Raw genomic sequence first — 22,886 nt, 5'->3', positions numbered from 1 at the left:
TTGAGTCTTCTTTGATCTCTTATATGTATGATATTTATAGCCTCGTATTTCTTCTTCGAATCTTTGGTTTAGTTAGGCCAACTAGATCGATGTTTCTTGCCATGGGAAGAGGTGCTTTGTGATGGGTTCGATCTTGCGGTGTTCTTTCCCAGTGACAGAAGGGGCAGCAAGACACGCATGTATCGTTGCTATTAAGGATAACAAGATGGGTGTTATTCCTACATGAATAGATCTCGTCTACGTCATGTCATCGTTCTTAATGCATTACCCCGTTTCTCCATGAACTTAATACATTAGACGCATGCTGGATATCGGTCGATGTATGGAGTAATAGTAGTAGATGCAGGCAGGAGTCGGTCTACTAATCTTGGACGTGATGCCTATATATTGATCATTGCCTTGGATATCGTCATAATTATTTGATCTTCTATCAATTGCCCAATAGTAATTTGTTTACCCGCCGTGTGCTATTTCTCGAGAAAAGCCACTAGTGAAATCTACGGCCCCAGGGTATATTCTTTATCATATTTGCTTTCCAATCTATTATTTGCAACTTCTATTTTCAGATCCATTATTCCAAAAATACCTTGCTGCACTTTTTTGTTATTTACTTTATTTTGCATTTTACCGAGAGCTATTTATCCAATCTACCACAAATTTATCTATCTTCTTACTGTGGAGGGATTGACAACCCCTCTTATGCGTCGGGTTGCAAGTATTTGTTCTTTGCGTGCAGGTACCATTTACATAGTGTTGCTTGGTTCTCCTACTGGATTGATACCTTGGTTTCACAACTGAGGGAAATACCTACTGTAGCTGTATTGCATCATCCCTTCCTCTTTGGGGAAATACTGGCGCAGTCTCAAGCGACATCAAAAGGAATTTATGGCGCCGTTGCCGGGGAGGATCAAGTCAAGATAGTCTCCCGACAACTTGCCAATTTCTGGTGCTGTTGCCGGGGAGACATCATCAACATCTATCAGGTTCCTAATCACAAATCCCATCTCCTTGCAATTTACATTATTTGCCATTTGCCTCTCGTTTTCATCTCCCCCACTTCACAAAAATTTGCCTTTTTATTCGCCCTCTTTTTCGTTTGTCGTTTTCTCGTCAGATCTATCTTTTTGTTTGCCTAGTTCCGATGTCTCAAGAAAAATACCAAATTGTGTGATTTTTCCAATACCAATAATAATGATTTTATTAGCACTCCGATTGCTCCTCCCGCCACTAGTGCGAAATCTTGTGATATTAATGCCACTTTGTTGAATCATGTGATGAAAGATCAATTTTCCGGTGCTCTTAATGAGGAAGCTGTGTCCCATCTAAACACATTAGTAGAATTGTGTGATATGCAAAAGAAAAAGATGTGGACAATGATATTGTGAAGTTGAAATTATTTCCTTTCTCTTTGAGGGATCATGCAAATTTGGTTTTCTTCTTTGCCGCGCAATACTATCGATTCTTGAGATAAGTGGAAAGATGCTTTTATTACTAAGTATTTTCCGCCCGCGAAAATTATTTCCCTTACAACTCAGATCATGAATTTTAAGCAACTTGAGCATGAACATGTTGCACAATACTGGGAAAGAATGAAATTAACGCTAAGAAATTGTCCTACGCACGGTTTAAATCTTTGGATGATCATACAAAAAAAATTATGCGGGATTGAATTTTGTTTCTAGAAATCTTTTAGATTCTGCCGCGGGTGGTACGTTTATGGAAATTACTTTGGGTGAAGCTACTAAATTACTTGATAATATTATGGCAGATTATTCACAATGGCATACCGAAAGAGCTCCTACTAGTAAAAAAGTTAATTCAGTTGAAGAAATTACTACTTTGAGTGAAAAACTTGATGCTCTTATGAAATTGGTTGCTAGTAAAAGTCCTCCTATTGATCCTAGTGATGTGGCTTTGTCTACTTTGATTGAGCAAAATAGTGATCCCATAGATGTGAATTTTGTCTCGCGAAACAATTTTAATAACAATGCTTATAAAGGTAATTTTAATCCTAGGCCTTTTCCTCGAAATTCCTCTAATAATTATGGTAATTCCTCTTACAATAATAATAGGAACCCCAATGATCTTGAGAGTAATATTAAAGAATTTATCAATGCTCAAAAAGTTTTCAATACTACGATAGAAGAAAAATTGAGTAAACTTGATGATATGTCTAGAAGCATTGATAGAATTTCGCATGATGTAGAGAACCTGAAGATTAAAAAAATTTCCACCCAAGGTTGATATCAATGAATCAATTAAAGCTTTATATGTTTCTATGGATGGAAGTAAGAAAAGAACCGCTATGCTTAGAGCTAAAAGAGAATTTTTAGAAAGAGCGTTTTCTACCGATTGCTTTCATAAAAATGATGAAGATCTTAAAATGATTGGTGTTTCTTCTATTGATTCCTTGTTTAGTAAGATTAAAACTGATGATGAAGGGATTGAAGAAGATTCAACTTTAGCTAGAAGGCGTCCCGATAATTCGGAGGGTGAAAATCTTGATGAAAAAAATGCTAAAAGTGGGTTTGGAGAGGTCAAAACTTTAACTAGTGATGTGCCCACTCTTTTGGATTACAAAGACTTTAATTATGACAATTTCTCTTTGATTGAATGTATTTCTTTGTTGCAATCCATGATAAATTCACCTCATTCCTATGAACAAAATAAAGCTTTTACTAAACATATCGTAGATGCCATGATGAAAGCTTTAGAAGAAAAGTTGGAATTAGAGATCTCAATTCCTAGAAAATTATATGATGAGTGGGAACCTACCATTAAAGTCAAGATTAAAAATTATGAGTGTTTTGCTTTATGTGATTTGGGTGCTAGTGTTTCCACACTTCCAAAATCTCTATGTGATGTGCTTGGTCTTACCGATATTGAAGAATGTTTTCTTAATTTGCATTTGGTGGATTCTACTATTAAAAAGCCTTTGGGAAGAATTAATGATGTTCTTATTCTTGCAAACAGGAATTATGTGCCCACAGAAATTTATTGTTCTCGATATTGAGTGCAATCCGTCTTGTCCTAACATACTTGGTAGACCGTTTTTACGCACTATAGGTGCCGTGATTGATATGAAAGAAGGGAATATTAAATTTCATTTTCACTAAGAAAAAGGTATGGAACACTTCCCTAGGACAAGAAATAAGCCACCATATGAATCAATCATGAGGGCATCCTATGGAGCAAAAACAAAAGATGATAATACTTGTACCTATGCATTATGCCTAGCTAGGGGCATAAACCGATAGTGCTTGTTGCAAGGCAACCCAATGAATAAAATTTATTTTTGCCTTTTTCTTTCTGTTTTTGAGTGTTTGAACAATTATGATACTGTTATGATTGTGTTTTTATGTTTTAATTAGTGTTTGTGCCAAGTAGACCCTTTGGGATTATGTTTGGTGATAGTTGATTTGATCTCGTTGGAAAACAAAAACTTTTGCATCAAGTAAAACAATTTCCAAAAATCACAGAAGTGACTAAATATTCTGAATTTTTTACACAAGATTGATATATGAATTTCCTACATCATCCTAATGTTTCAGAATTTTTGGAGTTACAGAAGTGTGGCCGAAGTTTAGATTACTACAGACTATTCTGTTTTTTACAGATTCTATTTTTCGTTGCGTTGTGTGCTTAATTTGATGAATCTATGGATTGTACCGTGGGGTATAAGCCATGGTTAAAGTTGTAATACAGTAGATATAATGCAATAGTAAAATATGAATGGGTTTGCAACAGTACTTACAGTGGTGATTTGCTTTATTATACTAACGGATCTCACGAAGGTTTTGTTAAGTTTTGTGTGATTGAAGTTTTCAAGTTTTGGGTGAGATCACGATGGATGAAGGAATAAGGAGTGAAAAAAGCCCAAGCTTGGGGATGCCCATGGCACCCCAAGTTAATATTCAAGGAGAACCAAACAACTAAGCTTGGGGATGCCCCGGAAGGCATCCCCTCTTTCTTCTAACAACCATCAGTAATTTTACTTGGAGCTATATTTTTATTCGTCACATATCATGAGTTTTGCTTGGAGCGTCTTGTATTATATGAGTCTTTGCTTGTTTTGTGTTTTTAGTTTGTTTCATCTATCCTTGATGGACACACCTATTTGAGATAACCAAATTATGCTATGATTTGTTAGAATTGCTCTATGCGCTTCACTTAAAAAAATTGAGCTATGGAATTGCTCTAGTGCTTCGCTTATATATTTTTGAGCTCGGTGTGCATTAATAATTTTTTGGAGAAATACTCTCATGCTTCACTTAGATTTATTTGAGAGTTAGTGAACTTTTGAAGAATTCTCTCATGCTTCACTTATATTATTTTGAGACATGAAATTTTTTATGCTCATATTCTGCACTTAAATTTGTTGAGCCTATTAAAAGCAATTGCAACATATGAAATTAGTCCCAAAGTGATAGATATTCAAGAAGGATATAATAAAAAAATTCATGAAGATCATTGGACAAAATAAACTTGATTCTTTGTAATAGTTTTGAGATATGATGTTAGTGATATGTGAGTCATGTTGGTGAGTAATTATGCTTAGTAAGAATATTGGTGTTAAGGTTTGTGATTCCCTATTCAAGCACGAAAGTCAATAGTTATGCAATGAAATAACATCCTACTTGTGGTGCGTTGTTAGTTGTGCTTAATGCTCGTTTATGTGAATTTTCGTTTCTTGGTTGGTTGCTTCTCAATCTATTTGCTAGCCTTCATTTGTATTAAGTAGAAATACTACTTGTGCATCCAAAATCCTTAAACCCAATTTTTTCATATGAGTCCACCATACCTACCTCTATGTGGTATTTCCGTGCCATTCTAAGTAAATTTGTATGTGTCATATCTAAATTTTCAAAATGAATTTCCTTTTTGTGTGCTCGCACCGCTCATGAAGCGGCAGGGGGCGGCCAATATTTTCCATGCTAGATGTGCTATTCTCAATATGAGTGTTTATTCACTTGTCATTGCACGAGAGTACGGCGGTAATAGGGATGCCCAGTCTCGAAATGAAAAATAAATTTACCGTATGTTGTCAAATAATAAATTCCTTGGAAAGCGTTGGTATGGACTGTACCCGTGGAGTGTCAAAGTATGGTGGAAAAAGGAATAAACTTTATTTTATGTTTGGGAACCTCCTATGATGTATCTAGCATGGAAAGTGTTGGGAATTACTCGGTCATTTTCGTTGATGGGAAAAGTATGCCTCTCAAAAAAAATTATCTCTAAATTTAAGCTTTGAGCTCTGCCATCTCTACAAATCCCTACTTCCCTCCGCGAAGGGCCTATCTATTTACTTTATGCAATTTTTATTTTATTTTAGTATCCATCTTCTCTTATAAAGCACCAACTAGGGAGCACTATGATCATACTTGAGCATTGGATGTAGCTAATATGTGAGTGTGTTTCGTGAATGGATTAATGATTAAGCATGATGGGCTAAGGATAACTTTCTTTGGTGTTGATATTTTAAAAGACATGGTTGCTTGTTGATATGCTTGAGTATTGAAATCTTCATGTCAAAACTAGACTATTGCTTTGAACCATATAAAAGTCCAAATGTCCATGCTACAAAAGAAAAGAATATGTGATGAACATGTTAGGCAGCATTCCACACTAAAAATTCTGTTTTTATCATTTACCTACTCGAGGACGAGCAAGAATTAAGCTTGGGGATGCTGATACGTCTCCAACGTATCTACTATTTTTAATCGTTCCATGTTGTTATATTATCATTCTTGGATGTTTTACAATCATTTTATAGCAACTTTATATCATTTTTTCGACTAACCTATTGACATAGTGCCTAGTGCCAATTGTTGTTTTTTGCTTGTTTTTTACTTCGCAGAATATCAGTATCAAACGGAGTCCAAACGCAGCAAAACTTTTTGGATATTTTTTGGACCAGAAGACGCCTTGGGGACCAAGAAAGCACCTGGGAGGAGGACCGTGGGGACCACAACCCACCATGGCGCGCCTAGGAGCCCAAGCACGTCCCAGGGGGTTGTGGGGCCCACGGGGGTCTCCTCCATTGCCTCTTCACCCTATAAATTCCCAAATATTCCAAAAACCCTAGGGGAGTCGACGAAAAACAATTTCAGCTGCCGCAAGTTCCAGAACCACAAGATCCAATCTAACACCATCACAGCGGGGTTCATCATCCTCACTGGTGCCTCTCCGATGATGCGTGAGTAGTCCACCATAGACCCAAGGTTCCATAGGCATTAGCTAGATGTCTTCCTCTCTCTCTTCTGATTCTCAATACAATGGCCTCTTGGAGATCTATTTGATGTAATGACTTTTTGCGGTGTGTTTGTTGGGATCCGATGAAGTTTGAGTTTATGATCAGATCTTTATCCATGAATATTATTTGAGTCTTCTTTGATCTCTTATATGTATGATTATTTATAGTCTCGTATTTCTTCTTCGAATCTTTGGTTTAGTTGGGCCAACTAGATTGATTTTTCTTGCCATGGGAAGAGGTGCTTTGTGATGGGTTCGATCTCGCGGTGTTCTTTCCCAGTGACTGAAGGGGCAGCAAGACGCGCATGTATCATTGCTATGGAGGATAACAAGATGGGGGCTATTCCTACATGAATAGATCACTTCTACATCATGTAATCATTCTTATTGCATTACTCCGTTTCTCCATGAACTTAATACACTAGATGCATGCTGGATAGCGGTCGATGTGTGGAGTAATAGTAGTAGATGCAGGCAGGAGTCGGTCTACCAATCTTGGACGTGATGCCTATATATTGATCATTGCCCTGGATATCATCATAATTATTTGATCTTCTATCAATTGCCCAACAGTAATTTGTTTACCCGCCGTGTGCTATTTCTCGAGAGAAGCCACTAGTGAAATCTACAGCCCCCGGGTCTATTCTTTATCATATTTGCTTCCCGATCTATTATTTGCCACTTTTATTTTCAGATCTATTATTCCAAAACCCAAAAATACCTTGCTGCACTTTTTTGTTACATATTTTATTTCGCGTTTTATCGAGAGCTATTCATCCAATCTACCACAAATTTATCTATCTTTTTTTCTGTGGAGGGATTGACGACCCCTCTTACGTGTCGGGTTGCAAGTATTTGGTCTTTGTGTGCACGTACCGTTTACATAGTGTTGCTTGGTTCTCCTACTGGATTGATACCTTGGTTTCACAACTGAGGTAAATACCTACCGTAGCTGTACTGCATCATCCCTTCCTCTTTGGGGAAATATCAACGCGGTTTCAAGCGACATCAAGCAACCCCCTCTCTGAGAAATTTGAGTTTACATTCCACCGATAGAAAACCCCTAGAGCCGAAAAAATAGATAGTGCTTCAGCATCACTCGAATCTAAGTCCAATACGCTCCGCTTATTACTCTTGAGAGCTTCAAACTCTCTAGATGGTTAGGTGTCAATTTCTTCAGAGACCAAGAGTGGCTGTGGTTCTCGAACAAGAAGTCTGTAAAGTTTCGGAGATCGCCTCAAGTATCTACCACCAGTGATTGGCATTGGTTGATGAACCAATTTTCGAGGAGAATAGGGTGAAGAGAGTTTATCTTCCGTGTTAAGTCACAACCCCTCCAACCAAATGTAGTCCTTGTGCAGAAGGATGAACTGGTCAAACAAATACCCTGTCGCCATCGAGCATCACTGGTTACCTCTGCTACCCATATTTACATTCAATCTATTTTTCTTCATGTGATTTGTCTCTATGCATGTTTCAGTTTCCATTCAGTATCTACTTTTAGCTCGCTGTAGTTTGTTTTTCATTCGCTCCGCTATTTGGCTCCGAATGTTTTGAGATTTCCGAAGAATTTTAAAACTCCAATTCACCCCCCATCTGGTAGACATACTTCGTTCCTACAATTGGTATGAGAGCGAGGTACTCCTTAACTCTGCTCATTTCGGTCTAACCACCTTGGAGCTCAAGTATGTCTTCAGTGAGCTGCAAGTCGCATCTCAAGATTCCCATCTTCGATGGGATGGACTATCCTTTCTGGAAGGAGAAGATGAAGATCCGTCTCCGAGCAATTGATGATGATATGTGGAATGTGGTGCACTTCGGGTTCACGGTTGAAATACCTCAGGCCCCCACTGACCAGGAGAAGAAACTCATTTAGATGGATGCTCAAGCCAAAGATGAAATTGTTGGCCATTTCTCTTGTGCTCAATTTATTCGATATCGTCAGTGTGAAACTGTGAAGGATTTGTGGGATGTTCTCGAGAAGATAAATGAAGGTGTTTCAACTCAGAAAGAAGCTCGAATTGATACTCTTCGAGTGAAATTCAATCGATTCAAGCGCATTGGAAATGAAAGCTGTCAGCAAAATTTCCATCGTCTGAGTGACATAGCAAAAGAGCTTCAAGGTCTCGGCGTCAAAAACATCACTGATCATGAAGTTGTGAAGAAACTGCTCCGTCACTTGACAGTTCATTCGACACACTAGTCTTGATGATTCGTGAACGAGCTGATTTCAAAACCCTCGACTCTGCTGATATCATGGAAAGGCTGAACACCCATGAGGAACAAGAAGAAGAGAAAAGAGATCTCTATGGCTCAAGTCAACGCAAAAATCATGCTCTCAAGGCTGTAGCTGATTCTTCCTCCTATGGAAATGCCGAAGAAGATTCAGATGACCCAGAAAGGATTAGTAAAGATCTCACATTAATCACGAAAAGATTCTAGTGCCTTCACAGGAAGAGCCAGTTCCAGAAGAAAGGTTCAAGAAACCCTGGCGGTTCGAAATCTTCATCAAAACCTACTGGAGAATATACCTACTTCAAGTGCAAAAAGCCTGGACATTTCATTTCAGACTGCCCTCTCTGGGAAGCTGAAATCTGTGCTAGTGGAAGATATGATTCTGGCAACTATCGACGCAAAAGCAAGAGCAAGAACTAGGACTCCAATGATGAGAAGAAAACGAAGAAGTTCTTCAAGAAGAAGGACAACCCCACTTCAAAATCTTCGTAAAGATCTTCCTCAAGGAATCATTCCAAGTCCTCGTCCAACCGCTAGAATAACTCTCGCAAGGGCAAGGCGTACATCGACAAGGAAATGGATTCTGATGAAGAAGAATCGTCGGACTCCAAAGAAGCTGATGAATCTGATGAGGATTCTGACTCTGGCATGGCTGGTATAGCATATACCTCCTCCCCTGCAACAAACTTCTTTGGGAATCCATCAAACGATGATGAATCTCCTGCCTACTGCTTCATGGCCAAAGCCTCGAAGGAGAAGGTATCCTCCAAACATCACAAGGTTCACTCCAGTGATCAATATTCTTCTGATGAGGATGACCATGCTAAATTGATCAAAATTGCTAATATCCAACAAAACTCTCTTGAGAAAATTGAGAAAACCCTTAGGAAATCTGAAGGGTTGTTGGTTGAGGAGATGGAGAAAATCTGTCGTTGGCCGAAAAGTATTCCACTCTCAAGTCACGAATGGTAGAACTGTCAAATCGTCATGATTTTCTCTCAGCCGACCACGAAAGATTGACCTATGATTACCTGAAAAGGAAACAGGAACTCGAGGCGCTGAGAGAGGCTCATGAGGATTTGATCAGAGAAAATTCTCTTCTCACCAACAACTTAAAGAGAAACCTGAAGTGTTTGTACCACCTTGCTTAAAATGCCTTGAACGAACCAATGCTGAATCAAATGTTGAATCATCTGTGAATGCTAACCCCCTGTGCCAAGGAAAATTGTTCTATTTCTGATGAAAATGCTAGGTTGAAGGATCTTCTTCAGACAGGAATGTTCAAATCTCTCAAAGGGCATCAAACTTTATGTGATGTTCTGAAGAAATCCATTCTTCATAAAAATCCCAAGAAAGATGTCGGTGCAATAGGCACCGAGTATGTTGCCCAACTGTGCACAAGCACAAGATCAAGATTGAAGCACTAGTTCAAGACAGAGATTAAAGAGCCAAGAGACTTGAAGAACCAACATGCATCTTAGAGAGATCGAGATCGAGCCAAAGGAACAGGATATCGGCAAGAGAAGGGCCTCCCTCGCCGGGTAGGCAAGCTCGGCAAGGGGCCAGGCCACCACCAGAAGCAAGCAACCAAGACTCCCCGACAGCGCTTGCCGGGGCTTGCGGGGCCTGAACCACCCCGCCAAACCGTGCAAGTACGACCCACACCGTCAATCAGTGCAGTGTCAAGCCGCAAGGTGATTAAGTGGCAGCATTTGCCACATGGAAGCCATCTCCTACAGAAGATACCCATAGGTCACACCCGTACAGCGACGTGTCAAGAGAGCAAATGCGGAGCTAGCAAGATAAGCCCGACAGGCCTTGCCGGGCAGCTAGTGATGTGACACTGAGCGATGCATTTAGTGCACCCTGTTAGCCCGTAGAGTTAGGTATGATAGCACTGTTTGCTATCATATCAGTGGGTAATGACTGTTTTGCCACTGTGATGACCCCTTAATCTATAAAAAGGAGGCCCATGGCATTCGTAGGAAGGGGTTGGAGGGTTGGAAACTTGACAAACCCAAGCCACCATATGCTTGTGGTCACCGTAGCCCTGAGGCAGGCCTTGCTGGGCAAGTGTACCACACACCACCACGTTCATTTCCACCATCAACCCATCAAAGCAGGAGTAGGGTCTTACGCCTCGCGGCGGCCCAAACCTAGGTAAATTGCTTGTGTGCTCTCTACCGTGCTGTCGCGCGCTGGTCTGCTCTTTGTGCAACGCGACATCCCCCGCCGAACCAGCAAGGGGCCGCTGTCGGTGTCAAAACCGGCGGATCTTGTGTAGGGGGTCCCGAACTGTGCGTCTAAGGCGGATGGTAACAGGAGGCGGGGGACACAATGTTTACCCAGGTTCGGGCCCTCTCGATGGAGGTAATACCCTACTTCCTGCTTGATTGATCTTGATGATATGAGTATTACAAGAGTTGATCTACCACGAGATCATAGAGGCTAAACCCTAGAAGCTAGCCTATGATTATGATTGTTGTTCCTGTTCTACGGACTAAACCCTCCGGTTTATATAGACACCGGAGGGGGCTAGGGTTACACAGAGTCGGTTACACGGGAGGAGATCTACATATCTGAATTGCCAAGCTTGCCTTCCACGCAAAGGAGAGTCCCACCCGGACACGGGACGAAGTCTTCAATCTTGTATCTTCATAGTCCAACAGTCCGGCCAAAGGATATAGTCCGGCTGTCCGAGGACCCCCTAATCCAGGACTCCCTCAGTAGCCCCTAAACCAGGCTTTAATGACGATGAGTCCGACGCGCAGATTGTCTTCGGCATTGCAAGGCGGGTTCCTCCTCCGAATACTTCATAGAAGATTTCGAACACAAGGATCGTGTCTGGCTCTGCAAAACAAATTCCACATACCACCGTAGAGAGTATAATATTTCCACAAATCTAATCTGCTGACAACTTTTCATAACGTGACATCCTGCCGTGGTCTGGTCATTACGAACCGTTTTTCCCAGCCTGCCACTGCACGTGTTGTGAGGCAGTTTTATTGGCACGTCTTGTTGAAGCAGAGATCGTGTTACCCTTATCACGAGATTCTCATCAATACGGGTGTGGGTAACCCAATCGTGCCTGCTGGTATGACTCCTCGATTTTAGGCAAGTACCAAACGGCCACGCGGAGGACGCTTGATATTCACCCTCTTTATAAAGGGGCCAAGGCCTGTCCTTTTCTTCTCGCGCTCGATCCTTCCCTTCCCCCACCTCAAATTCCAACACCCAAGGCTCAGGCTAAGTGCTTCGGACCTTCAATCATGTCCGGATCTAACCTTCAAGGCCGGTGGATGGCCTCCTCTGTCACAGAGGAGGACATCAAGAAGCTAAGGGAAGCCAGGTATCTGACCGCCGAAATCTCGCACAGGCTGCTTGCTCAAGGGCAGGTCATCCCCACTCCCGAACCCAACGAGAGTGTCGTATTCGTTTCCCACTTCCTCCGAGGGCTAGGCTTAGCCTCGATCCCTTCGTTAGAGGGCTTATGTTCTATTACGATCTCGATTTCCATGATCTGGCTCCGGATTGCATCCTTCACATCTCGTCGTTCATCGTCGTGTGTGAGGCCTTCCTCCGCATCACCCCACACTTCGGCTTATGGCTCAAGACCTTCAATGTGAAGCCGAAGATGATCGATGGGCGACACGCAGAATGCGGAGGTGCCATAATAAGCAAAGGCGCGATGCTCCATGGCCAAAGGGTTCCTTCCCGGAGATGTCCGACTTATGGCAGCGGGAGTGGTTTTACATCACAGCTCCCCGAAGTACTAAGTGGGTAGCTGCCTCCGCCTTCCGTTTGGGCCCCCCGCCACAACTGGCGTCATGGGTCAACAAGGGGCTGGAATGGGGGCCAGTTAATGACGTGTCGATATTGCAGAGTTGCATCCGAGATCTCCTCAAGAGAGATGTCAGCCTTGTCAAGGTAATGCAAGTCATGCTAGTTCATCGGGTCCTGCCATGTCAACGTTGACCTCTCCGTATGTGGGAGTTCAACCCGGAAGGACTGCGAACTATTCAGCAATTCTTCGGCGTGACGCTCGAAGGGATGTATGGATTGTTCTTTGGATCACGAATAAAGTGTCCGGACACCACCGAGGATGCGGGTCTAAACTGCAATTGTCCAGATACCCACGTAAGTAATTCCGCGGCCGAACACGCTGTCTTTTCATTTGTCCTAACATCATTCTGAAAAATCGCTCTTTGACCAGGACTGGATAAAAAAGGCGAAGATGATCAGGTGTTCGGCCCCCCTTCCCGACGGCTCACCGGGTCCCGTACTAGCCAGGATGCTTGAGCTCGCACCTATCAAGCGCCATCAGGGGAAGATAAAGGGAGGAATAAAGAAGCCGAAAGTGGGCCTCACGCATTACTCATCCAGACCGGGGGAATTAGTGTCTCCGTGAAGGAGGATAACCGGGAAGAAGAATCTAAAATTCCCCCTCCCCAAGGAAGGAAGAGGACCGCCTCTGAAGACTTGGAAACGAGGGTTTCCAAACGAGGGAAGAAACCTTCGCCAGGGGGCCCTGCCCCGGAGGGCATTCTTACCGCACAATGCCCGCAAGGGGATCAGTCCTCCACCGAGCTGTAAGTGAACAAGAGTACTTTTGGTAAATATATCCTGCTTCATCTCCGAGGATAATAACCGAGACGTATGTCTTGCATTTCGGATCGTAGCCCTTCTCGACAGAGCTCGTCTTCGGGGGATCTTCTTCCGAAGATGATGGAGAGCGAAACGCCTCCCCCTGTCTCCCTGCCTCATGAGGCGGACGACCCTGAGGTGTCGTCACGGAGGATTTCTCCTAATCCGCCAAGGCCGGAAGGTAACCCTTCGGCCATCCGAAGTCCGAAGTATTCGGCTTCTAAGGAGAGAAACAGAAAGAGTCCGGGACTGTCCGGTGCACGACCGGACGCACTGATGGGTCTTCTGGAGCAAGCGGCTATCTCAGAGGCACATCGTACTTTAATGGGTACGGTGGTTGAGAGGATTTCATCCGCCAAAAGTGGGTTGCATGAAGCTTTTATGAGCCTGCTAAGAGGCTTTGAGGTACGGAAAGTAATATATATATATATTGTTTGACGGTACCACACACGCTAGGTGTGCCCTATGCAGATAGTAGCCCCTGAGACTCTGGTTGCTGTCGAAAGGTGGCAAACAGAGGATTGTAGTCCTAGGTAATGATCATGCCGCTTTCATGTGTAGGCGGCTGAGGGTCCGGTGGCTGGCCGGACTGATGAGTTTGCCGAACTGAGGCGGCTTGATGCGGCAGATGCCGACATCATGCTTGTAAACAAGCGGCTTGACGAGGCACAGGGTATGTATTCTCCGGTGGTTAACAGATATTAAGAGGAGCATGATGCTAGTATCTATAATATGCTGTGACTGCAGATGGAGCTGCCGCCGTGGAGACCCTTCGGGCGGAGCTTGCCCGAGCCAAAGAACAAGCCAGGAGAAGTGATGCGGCCGCCCTAAAGGCGGTCGAAGAGTTAAGAGCCGAACAGGCTGCTCATCGCCAGAGCGAAGATAAAATAGCCAAGATGGCTATTGAGCTGAAGGATGCCGCCGACCGGTATGAGCTTCTTGAAAAGGAAAGCCAAGCGAAAGCGGCGGACCTGAAGAAAGCCATGGTAGCAGCCAAGGAAACCCGTTCTAAAATCAGAGCGGCGAAGGAGGAGCTTCGTCAAGCCGGAGATATCACGGCTGGGAAGCCCTTTTTGTTGCGGACGAAGTTTGGAGATCCAAAGTATGCCCCTCTGGATCAATTATGGAGTGCTGCAGACGCGTACTTGGACTTGGCAACGAGTGCTGCTGATGCGACTAAGTTTTTCAAAGATAAAAAAGATCACGAAGTGGAAAATTTGTTCTGGTCGCAGTTCAGTGCTCCAACGCGTCCGCTGCTGTTAAATGAGCAAATGGCCGAGTGGGCTGAGCTCCATAGGTTGTCCGGGCTTGCCATGAGGTCTGTTGTGGATCATATTTGGCCGGAAGGACCAAGGTCGAATAGTTATTTTGGTTTAGTGCAACGATTCCTTGGTGCTGTGCCGCATATCGACGCTGTAAAGAGGTCGGCGTGCATAGAGGGTGCGCGGATGGCTCTTGCCCGTGTTAAGACATACTAGGCAGAGATGGAGGCCACTGCTATTGCAACCCGGGGTCCGGCCGTAGGCCGGGTCTCGGCCGAGCACTATTTTGAAGAAGTCCTAGAAGGCGCTCGTTTAATAGAGGCTCAGTGCTCGAAGAGTATCATGTTCGAGTGACATGTATCCCAATTGTAAAAACAATTCTATTTGGATTGTAAAGGTTGTGCTTATACTTTTGCCTGAAAGTATTATGATGCCTCCTGTGCGGCCGTTTATGTATGTATATAACCTGAAAGTTTGCAGTCGTCAGCTTTAGGCCCCACGCATATAATGCGGGGGTGTTCGGAAAAGCGCGTATTCACACTTGATCCAACGTCTTGGTCCATTAAGGAGGTGATAGCGCGGCGAACAAGGCAATTGAACTATATTGCTTTAACACTTTCACTTAGCCATAGGAGCTTGACGGTGGGGCTACTATATAGCCCCTGGTACTTCCGCGCTTATCCGAATACGGTGCGCGTACATACATGACCGGGAAACCGACCCTTCGTTAATGCGGAGGAATCACGAAAATTCCGTCGAGTCCTCGAGTGGTTGACCAGTCTCGCGCTTTATCATGACAGTCAGTTTTCGGCTTTCTCTACTGAGGTGCTCATCCAGATGAACCAGGGCACAATTGCAGCAGTTCTCGCCGATAGCACGGAACGTAAGGTAGCCAAACACGGGAGCCGGGCAAACCCAACTATTGACCAAAGACATGATTCGGAGCTGATGCATATAAGGCCAAACTCATGACGCCGAACACTCCCTAAGGTATTCGGACTTTACAACATATACCGGGTTGAGTAACGCCCTTGATAATGAACCCTGAATTTCCAGGTACGTGCATTAGTCTGATGTGGCGAAATGCCAATAACGCCAGCATCCCTCTCGGTTGTGTTGAGTATCTGGAGGGTGTGAAGCAACAAGAGACAGTAAGAAAGGTTTACACAGGGTCTTAATCTAAAAAGAAACCTTTGAGCGGGGCCCTGCTGCACGTCTGCGCCTGTGTCTCCATTGTGCCGTATCCTGGAAGGGTGTGGCACGATTATCATCTGTAAAAGAGAAAAACTCAGGTGAAAGTCTTCGTGCAAAAAATTGGTTATTCTTAATAAACCATTAAAATTCAATCAAAATAAGGTCAAGCCGAACTGTGGTTATTTTTACATGCGGGAAACCCCTAGCACCACCTATGGGGGTATATCCTTTGACCCAATCTCAGGTTTATCTGAGCTGTTACAACCAATGGTGCGCCGAACTCGTTTAGCCATGTCCGCGGTCTTGACGACCGATCATTTATTCTGGTTGGAGAGGCCGTTCAGTGTTCGGCTGCTAAAGCCGCCACACATTCTTCCGCACGTAAGGAACGCTCTGTGTTTCCGCTAACTATGATGATGCCACGTGGACCAGGCATCTTAAGCTTAAGATAAGCGTAATGCGGTACTGCGTTAAAACGAGCGAAGGCCGTTCGTCCGAGTAGTGCTTGATAGCCGCTTCGGAATGGAGCGATGTCGAAGGTTAACTTTTCACTTCGGAAGTTGTCGGGAGAACCGAATACAACCTCTAGTACTAGAGAGCCCGTGCAGCGGGCCTCTGGGCCTGGTATTACTCCTTTAAAGGTAGTATTGCTTTGGCTAATTCTTGTCGGGTCTATCCCCATTTTGCGTACTGTGTCCTGATATATCAAATTAAGACTACTGCCGCCGTCCATAAGGACTCTGGTGAGATGGTATCCGTCAGTTATTGGGTCTAGCACCATGGCAGCCGATCCTCCATGCCGGATGCTAGTCGGGTGATCCCTGCAATCGAAAGTGATCGGGCAGGCCGACCAAGGGTTGAACTTGGGGGTGACGGGCTCCACGGTGCATACATCTTGGAGTGCGCATTTGCTCCTCCTCTTCGTTACGTGAATCATGTTTACTGTTTTGACCTCTGGTGGGAATTTTTTCTGTTCCCTAGTGTTTTGCTGGTGAGGCTCATCCTCGTCTTCACTTGGTGTCTCCCTCCCCTTGTGTTCGGTGTTTAGCTTGCCGGCTTGCTTGAAGACCCAGCATTCTCTGTTGTTGTGATTTGCAGGTTTGTCGGAGGTGCCATGAATCTAGCATAATCTGTCTAGAATCTTGTTTAGGCTGGACGGTCCATCTCTGCTACCTTTGAATGGCTTTTTCCGTTGGCCGGGTCGAGAGCCCCTGAATCTGGCATTTACCGCCGTGTTGTCTGGGTTGTCTTCATTGTTTTGACGCTTGCTTTTGTTGCGTCGTGGTTTTCCATTACCATCCCTGACTTCGGATGTGCCTGGGTCGCTGGTGCCGCTACGGGCCAGCCAACTATCTTCGCCCACGCAAAAGCGGGTCATAAGGCTTGTTAGGGCTGCCATTGTCCTCGGTTTTTCCTGGCCAAGGTGTCTGGCGAGCCATTCGTCCCGGACACTGTGTTTGAAAGCCGCTAAGGCTTCGGTGTCCGGGCAGTCGACAATTTGATTCTTCTTAGTGAGGAATCTGTTCCAAAGCCTTCGGGCTGACTCTCCGGACTGTTGAATTATATGACTTAAATCATCTGCAACCGGAGGTCGGACGTAGGTCCCTTGAAAATTAGCCCTAAAAGCATCCTCAAGCTCTTCCCAACTTCCAATTGAATTTTTGGGGAGGCTCTTCAGCCAGTGCCGAGCTGGTCCTTTCAACTTGAGGGGCAAGTATTTGATGGTGTGGAGATAATCTCCGCGAGCCATATGGATATGAAGGATAAAGTCCTCAATCCAGACCCCAGGGTCTGTCGTTCCGTCGTACGCCTTTATGTTCACGGGTTTGAATCCCTCTGGAAATTCGTGATCCAGCACCTCATCGGTGAAGCATAAGGGGTGCGCGGCACCCCTGTATTTGGATGTGTCATGGTATTCTGATGGTTGTAGTGTTCGGTTTTGCTTCTGTGCCGGAGCGCGCTTCCTAGATCCGTAGATGGACCTGGTCATACCAGCTTTTTGGTGCAAGTCCTCACGTAAATCGTGTGCTGACTTATGTGCGACATCGTTAGCCGCCCTATCGCGGCCATGGGGTGGTCGATCCGGCTGATCGACCGTTTTATTTTTCGGCTGTATAGGCTCTAAAGCCTCGTCATCGAATTCAGGCAGCAGCTTGCGCTTTGGATAGCTCTTTGTGTGGCGACTGCCACCGTACTTTTCTTCAGTGTCGAGCACTTTGTTCCATCTACTGTTGAGTGTGTTTTGCGCGGCCTTGAGCCTTTGCTTCTGCTTCTTTAGACTCCTTGCAGTGGCAATAAGCCTTCTATGGAGGTTCTCTTGCTCCATGTGCCTTTTCGGGATGATGTGTGCATCGTTGTCCGGACTGTTCACCTCTCCGGAGACAGGCTGATTAGCTTTACCCTCGGCGTCGCCGTGATCGGACAGCCGCTCCGTACTATGTTCGCCGTCCGCTGGTTCATCCTGCTCTGTCGCTGGGTTCATGTGGTCGTCGTTTCCTTTGGAGTCGACCGGGGTATTATTCTTTCCTGCGCTGTTATCGTTGTTTTTGCCGAGGCGGGATTTGGAGCGGCGCCTACGTCGTCGCTTTGGTTGCTTCTCGAGGGGATTATCCTTCGCTGCATCCTTCCGTTCCTTGTCATTGTTTTCTTTGGGGGTGTCCACCATGTATATATCATCTGATGAGGTGGCGGTCCAGTGCCCTGTGGGCGGTGGTTCCTTTTCATCTCCTGCATCGTCGTCCATACCGTTGATGTCTTCGGAGCGGAAGTCGAGCATGTCGGATAAGTCGTCGACAGTGGCTATTAAGTGGGTGGTGGGTGGGGAACGAATTTCTTCGTCGTCCGCTTCCCACTCAAGCCGGACATAGTTCGGCCAAGGGCCTCCTGACAAGGAGAGAGACCTTAATGAATTTAGCACATCGCCCAAGGGCGAGTGCTGAAAGATATCCGCGGAGGAAAACTCCATGATCGGCGCCCGATCAGATTCGATAGGCACAGACGCAGGCGGTTCGGAGCCCGTGGCGGGGATGAATCCAAGGATCCGGCAACACAGGTCTCGTAGGAGGTGAAGTCAGTATTCGGCTCTATCGCCGCTGAGTGTGCGGCCTCCGTGGCGGGGTCCATCCACCCATCCTCGAACGGTGCGATCTGCTCCGGATCGAGGGCCGGAGTTGCCACAGGGGTGATCTCCCGAACACTGTCCGGTGGCAGAGCTAAGTCATGCTCGTCGTGACTGTGCGGCGCACCTGACACGGGCTCGAATCCGTCGAAGATCAAGTCTCCACGGATGTCGACAGTATAGTTTAAGTTTCCAAACCTGACCTGACGGCCAGGGGCGTAGCTCTCGATCTGCTCCAGATGGCCAAGCGAGTTGGCCCGCAGTGCGAAGCCGCCGAATACGAAGATCTGTCCGGGGGGAAAAACCTCACCCTGGATCGCATCGTTGCCGATGATCGAAGGAGCCATCAAGCCTTATGGTGACGGCATAGTGGAACTCTCAATGAAAGCACCAATGTCGGTGTCAAAACCGCCAGATCTCGGGTAGGGGGTCCCGAACTCTGCGTCTAAGGCGGATGGTAACAGGAGGCGGGGGACACAATGTTTACCCAGGTTCGGGCCCTCTCGATGGAGGTAATACCCTACTTCCTGCTTGATTGATCTTGATGGTATGAGTATTACAAGAGTTGATCTACCACGATATCGTAGAGGCTAAACCCTAGAAGCTAGCCTATGATTATGATTGTTGTTCCTGTTCTACGGACTAAACCCTCCGGTTTATATAGACACCGGAGGGGGCTAGGGTTACACAGAGTCGGTTACACGGGAGGAGATCTACATATCCGAATTGCCAAGCTTTCCTTCCACGCAAAGGAGAGTCCCACCCGGACACGGGACGAAGTCTTCAATCTTGTATCTTCATAATCCAACAGTCCGGCCAAAGGATATAGTCCGGCTGTCCGAGGACCCCCTAATCCAGGACTCCCTCAGCTGCCCGGTCCCATAGGTGGCCACGGATATCCCACGACATCTTTGGCGAGCCAGGTAGGGGGCTCGCTTGTGCGAACCTGAAAGCGTGCGCAGCACGTCATCTTCATCGCCATCTTCGTCTTCAACGACGCCATCGACCATGGCGCCCAAGAAGAAGAAGTCCGGCCTTCAGCCCAACCATCTACCTCAAAGGCTCCACCGCCCGCGGCCTCAGACGCCGCGGGGGATGCGGGGACAAGTGAGGACGTGAGCGCTGCTGGGGGCGTGGCAGGAGCAGGTGGTGCCATCGCCACTCCCCCTGCGGCCGACAAGGGGGTTGAAGGCGTCAGAGGAGAACAGCTTCAGCAACGTGTCGACGGTCAAGCTCCGCAAGGTATGGACGGGAGGGTGACTCCGCTTACATCCCCTCCCCCATGATGTCTACTACGCAACCTTCTCCTTGTAGACGCTGTTGGGCCTCCAAGTGCAGAGGTTTGTAGGATAGTAGCAAATTTATCTCAAGTGGATGACCTAAGGTTTATCAATCCGTGGGAGGCGTAGGATGAAGATGGTCTCTCTCAAGCAACCCTGCAACCAAATAGCAAAGAGTCTCTTGTGTCCCCAACACACCCAATACAATGGTAAATTGTATAGATGCACTAGTTCGGCGAAGAGATGGTGATACAAGTGCAATATGGATGGTAGATATAGGTTTTTGTAATCTGAAAATATAAAAACAGCAAGGTAACAAGTGGTAAAAGTGAGCGTAAACGGTATTGCAATGCTAGGAAACAAGGCCTAGGGTTCATACTTTCACTAGTGCAAGTTCTCTCAACAATAATAACATAATTGGATCATATAACTATCCCTCAACATGCAACGAAGAGTCACTCCAAAGTCACTAATAGCGGAGAACAGACGAAGAGATTATGGTAGGGTACGAAACCACCTCAAAGTTATTCTTTTTGATCGATCTATTCAAGAGTCCGTAGTAAAATAACACGAAGCTATTCTTTCCGTTCGATCTATCATAGAGTTCGTACTAGAATAATACCTTAAGACACAAATCAACCAAAACCCTAATGTCACCTAGATACTCCAATGTCACCTCAAGTATCCATGGGTATGATTATACGATATGCATCACACAATCTCAGATTCATCTATTCAACCAACACATAGTAATTCAAAGAGTGCCCCAAAGTTTCTACCGGAGAGTCAAGATGAAAACGTGTGCCAACCCCTATGCACAAGTTCATTGAACCCGCAAGTTGATCGCGAAAACATGCATCAAGTAGATCACGTGAATATCCCATTATCACCACAGATAAGCACGGCAAGACATACATCAAGTGTTCTCAAATCCTTAAAGACTCAATCCGATAAGATAACTTCAAAGGGAAAACTCAATCCATTACAAGAGAGTAGAGGGGGAGAAACATCATAAGATCCAACTATAATAGCAAAGCTCCCGATACATCAAGATCGTATCACCTCAAGAACACGAGAGAGAGAGAGAGAGAGAGAGAGAGAGAGAGAGATCAAACACATAGCTACTGGTACATACCCTCAGCCCCGAGGGTGAACTACTCCCTCCTCGTCATGGAGAGCGCCGGGATGATGAAGATGGCCACCGGTGAGGGTTCCCCCCTCCGGCAGGGTGCCGAAACAGGGTCCCGATTGGTTTTTGGTGGCTACACAGGCTTGCGGCCGCAGAACTCCCGATCTATTCTGCTCCCCGGTATTTTTAGGGTATATGGATATATATAGGAAAAAGAAGTCGGTCAGGGGAGCCACAAGGGTGGAGGGCGCGCCGGGGGGGGGGGGTAGGCGCGCCCCCAGCCTCGTGCTCTCCTCATTGATTCCCTGACGTGTACTCCAAGTCTCCTGGATTGCTTCTGTTCCAAAAATAACTCTCCCGAAGGTTTCATTCTGTTTGGACTCCGTTTGATATTCCTTTTCTGCGAAACACTGAAACAAGGGAAAAAACAGAAACTGGCACTGGGCTCTGGGTTAATAGGTTAGTCCCAAAAATAATATAAAAGTGTTTAATAAAGCCCATAAACATCCAAAACAGATAATATAATAGCATGGAACAATCAAAACTTATAGATGCGTTGGAGACGTATCACCCCACCGACGGGCGCAGCCACAACAACGGCGCTCGGTCCGGGGTGAACCAGCGCCCTCCGGCCGTCCCTGCCACGAGGGCAGTCACGGCACGTGTGTCTCCTCCCGGGCGAGCCGACCCAACCACTGCACCCGACGAAGCTGCAGACCCTCGAGCGCCATCACCGCGCGACCCCGCTGCCTAGGTGGCCACCCCACCGCAGCACGGACGCGCCACCGCTGCCACGGGCACCGTCAGGAGCCAGGCGATGGTGCGGTCGAGGTCATCAACTTCCATGCCAAGCACAGCCACGGAGGCTATGGCGCGGGCCCAACTGCTACTAAGGTTCCCGCCAGCAGCCGAGCAAATGGATGAATGGCGTGCCACCATCCAGAGTCTGCTCGGTTTCGCTGAGGCTGGGGGCTCGCGGCGCGCCGGCCCGCCATGACCTCCGCAAGTGATGACGACTGCTCATACTGCTGGCCGAACGGAGGGGGCTATCCCCACCGTGCAGTCCCCACCACGGCAGCAGGCGCGGGCGCAGCAAGAACAAGATCCCGACGACGTCTCGATGGCCTCTTCCGACCCTCGAGCACGTCCGGGCCAACGGCGAACCCCGGAGGATAGGCGGTGGGGAGACACGCGCATCGTTGTGGGATGGCCTCTCGACGACCCCCGCCAGACCGACGGGTGCGGCGGCCTCAACATCGACGAACCTGCGCTCAGTGTTGGCGGGTGCCTACCTTTCGAGGTCGGCTGCCATGCCTTTACACGCGAGTTGCGGCAAGTCCGTTGGCCGTCCGTCCGCACGTTCAAGCCGGAGATACCCGAGAAGTATGACGGGAGACTGAACCTGGCAGAGTTCCTGAGCATCTACACCATCATTGTTCAGGCTGCCGGGGGAAGAGACGAGAAGGTGTTCGCCAACTACTTCCAGTTGGCTCTCAAGTCCAACGTGAGATCTTGGCTCATGCACCTGCCGGAGAACTCCATTTCATCATGGGCAGACCTATGCCACGAGTTCATCGGTGTCTTCACCGGTGGCCACCAGGAGCCCGACAGGCCCAGCGACCTACAACTTCTTCAGCAGAAAGAAGGAGAAACTCTCCATAAGTATTTACAAAGATTCAGTAAAGTCCATAGGAATATTCCGAATATCCATCCTGCAGCCTTCCAGTCCAATGTGCGCAACCGTCGCATTCGTTCTAAGATGAATGTGTGGT

Source organism: Triticum aestivum, chromosome 1D, assembly GCF_018294505.1.
Source record: "Triticum aestivum cultivar Chinese Spring chromosome 1D, IWGSC CS RefSeq v2.1, whole genome shotgun sequence".
Lineage (NCBI taxonomy): Eukaryota > Viridiplantae > Streptophyta > Magnoliopsida > Poales > Poaceae > Triticum > Triticum aestivum.
Note: the sequence above shows the minus strand (reverse complement) of the source record.